At 42.3% G+C, this 3,584-nt stretch overlaps 1 pseudogene; it reads right to left on the minus strand.

Annotated features, from left to right (window-relative positions):
* Positions 1 to 1,166: 1,166 nt before the first annotated feature.
* LOC104655851 lies at positions 1,167 to 1,790 on the minus strand (annotated as a pseudogene).
* Between the last annotated feature and the right edge of the window lie 1,794 nt (positions 1,791 to 3,584).

The raw sequence follows: 3,584 nt of genomic DNA on the forward strand, positions 1-3,584 counted from the left end.
GGTGAGGTTGGAATGAAAGTTCAATAAGCAAAAGAAGAAAACTCTCCGCTGTGGAGAGGGGGCCCAAAAGAGGGTTGCCATTTTTACAGTTGAATGCAAAGGCTTCTACGGGAAACTGATAAGGGCTGGGTGTCTCATTTGCATAAGGTGTGAATTTCTAGTAGCTCTACCCCATGCTCCTAATGTGCATGCATGCCTTTAACTTGAGTTACTCCGTATTGCTTTGTTTCCCTTACTGCACATATGTCAGGAGATGGAATTTTCCATTGTAGGCATGTCTAGGCAAGTTACCTGTGTAGGCTTTCTTATCTGTGCATCTGTGGGCATGCCTTAGGCAAGGCCCCATGCAAGTTCCCTTATCTGTGCCTGCAGCTTGATTTTTCTTTTCTTTTTTTATATAAAAAAATGTATTTATTTAGAAGCATTCAGAATGTCAACAAAACAGCTGCAACTTTTTTTTTTTTTTGCAATTACAGAGTGGTATTCAGTTAACTAAACAATTATTTTGTATAAGCTGCATCAGAGATAACTGAAGATGAAAAATCTACCATCCCCATATGTAACTAATTTGTGCTGTACACCAACAAGAACCTGCTTTAAATTTCCATGCCAATTTACAACCCCCATACTGTACCAGGCAAAGTTAGTGGCTATTGAAAATACCACCAGGACAGGGCTATCTAAAGACACATTCGGTAGTGTGGTTTGTTTTTTTTTTTTTTTTTGAGATGGAGTCTCGCTTTGTCACCCAGGCTGGGGTGCAGTGGCGCAATCTCGCCTCACTGCAACCTCCAGCTCCCGGATTCACGCCGTTCTCCTGCCTCAGTCTCCCAAGTAGCTGGGACTACAGGCGCCCGCCACCACACCCAGCTACTGTTTTGTATTTTTTTTTTAGTAGAGACGGAGTTTCACTGTATTAGCCAGGATGGTCTCGATCTCCTGACCTCGTGTTCCACCCACCTCAGCCTCCCGAAGTGCTGGGATTACAGGCGTGAGCCACAGCGCCCTGCCGGTAGTGTGTTAACTATACAAAAAAAGACACTACACAGTTTAAAAACAAATCTTACAAAGCCTTACATTTCCATTTTTTTCTTTAAAAGGAGTGAGTTGCATACAGGGGGGTTAAATGCCTTATAGACAAGAAAAGAAACTGCGCTAGAACCAACTTATTCATCATCATCTTCTTCATCTTCCTCCTTCTCCTCTTCATCTTCCTCATCTTCCTCCTCTTCCTTCTTTTTCTTGCTTTTTTTCAGCCTTGGCAACTCCCTTTTTTGCTGCATCAGGCTTTCCTTTTGCTTGATATGCAGCAATATCCTTTTCGTATTTTTCCTTCAGCTTTGCAGCCTTCTTTTCAGAAGGCTGCTTTGCCATCTGCAGCAGTGTCATTCCACATCTCTCCCAGTTTTTTTTGCAACATCACCAATGGACAGGGCAGGATGTTCTCCTCTGAGTTTTGGGTGATACTCAGAGCAGAACAGAAAAAAGGTTGAAGGAGGCCTCTTGGGTACATTGCAATCCTTGAACTTCTTTTTTGTCTCCCCTTTAGGAGGGATGTAGGTTTTCATTTCTCTTTCATAATGGGCACTGTCCGCCTTTGCTGTATCTTCAAATTTTCCCTTCCCTTTAGCAGACATGGTCTTCCACCTCTCTGAGCACTTCTCAGAAAACTCTGAGAAATTGACTGAAGCATCTGTGTGCTGCTTCTTATGCTTCTCCAGACAAGCTTGCACAAAAAATGCATATGATGACATTTTGCTTCTCAGCTTCTTAGGATCTCCTTTGCCCATGTTTAGTTATTTCTCCTCAGCAAGGCAGAGAGTCGCCCAGTGCCCATCCGGCTCTCACTTGCCCCGGTGCTGTCTCTATGAAGCTCAATGTACTGCAATGACTGTGCAGCGTGGTTTTTCAGGCTGTTCTTTTGTTTGCCTGCCCCACCAGTTTCTTCCTTTCTCCTCTCTCATTCACCCTCCTCAAGAGTGAAGGCCGTAACTGCTGTTAGGGAGATGGGGAGATGATCCTTCTGGCTACTTTCTACTGGAGAGGGGGTTGTGTGGGGAACAGCTGGTAAGGTTCCTACTGAGGTCAGTAAAAGAGTCCTTGGAAGAAAGGTGCATCCATGTGTGATTTCATTTGCATCACTATTTGGAGCTTGGTAGCCTTTAGGAAAGAAGAAACAATTTGGGTTATTAGAGGATATGTATTAAAACAAAGCAAAGGGGTGGGGGTAAGGACAGATAAAAAATCCCAAGGCTGCCAACATGCCCAGATAACTGGTAGCTATATTTATGCCTGCTAAGATTTGGATGCATGGGGTTTGGCTTTGGTTAACTTTGGTTCTATTTTCCCAAACAAAGAAAGCTCTGGATTATGGGCACCCTATTTACTCACATCACCTGGCAGGATTTGCAGGGTAATTGCTCAGAACTAGAATACTGATCTAGATTTTTACATTACCCATTTCTTTTTATTTTCTTTTTTTCTTTTCTTTTCCCTGAGCTGCAGCTAGAGATTGCTAGTTGGTTTACAGGAATAAGCAGGGTTAGTCTAAAATGTAGGCAAGAACTAAAAACAACCAAGGAGATTAGAATTTAATGACAAGTGTATAAGTTTTGAAATATAATTTGTCTCTCTCTGGTCCTCATTTTTGTTAAAAACAAATCATGATAGGACTGAGTTGTTTGCAAAATAAACTTTAGGGCTTTTTTTGTTTGTTTGTTTGTTTGTTTTTGAGATGGAGTCTTGCTCTGTTGCCCAGGCTGGAATACAGTGGCACAATCTTGGCTCACTGCACCCTCCGCCTCCTGGGTGCATGCAATTCTCCTGCCTCAGCCTCCCAAGTAGCTGGGATTATAGGCGCATATCATAACGCCTGGCTAATTTTTGTATTTTTAGTAGAGATGGGGTTTCACCATGTTGGCCAGGCTGGTTTCGAACTCCTGACCTCAAGTGATCCGCCTGCCTTAGCCTCCCAAAGTGCTGGGATTACAGGCGTGAGTCACCATGCCCAGTCAAACTTTAGTTTTATACTTGGCCTGATTATTTGAATAAAGTGCAACAGGAATAATTAGTTTTATATAGGCTTTTAAAATTGGCTTTGATAGAACTCTGTTCCATAAGAAATCTCAGATAGGAGTTTTTAAAGCCAAGCCCAGCCATGGGTTTGTACCCTCAAATACCTATGAATTGGGTGAATTCCTCTCTTCTTATAGTCCCCAAAATATGGGATTCCTAGACCTGTAAAAAACTGACATTCTCTACTCACTACAGCTTAGGAACCCTGCATGGGGACTGTGTAGACAAGGTATGTGGCCAGTTTTCCCAAGTGGCTTTTATTGGCTCTGCAAGTCAAGCTTGATTCCTTAAAGGGAAGCATACCCTTCCAGTCAAAGCCAGTAAAACAACTAATTTATCCAATTGTGTCCTGTTGCAAAATGAAATGGATTCTTACTGCACTGATGCAAACAACTATATTGCCATAAGTTAACAGTACTCACAAACAGTTTCCAAATTTTGGAGAAGTCAGGCAGAAAGAAACAAACATGCTCCAAGTTTTGTTTACAAGAGTATACTTCACCTAATTA

Source organism: Rhinopithecus roxellana, chromosome 16 (genome assembly GCF_007565055.1).
Source record: "Rhinopithecus roxellana isolate Shanxi Qingling chromosome 16, ASM756505v1, whole genome shotgun sequence".
NCBI lineage: Eukaryota > Metazoa > Chordata > Mammalia > Primates > Cercopithecidae > Rhinopithecus > Rhinopithecus roxellana.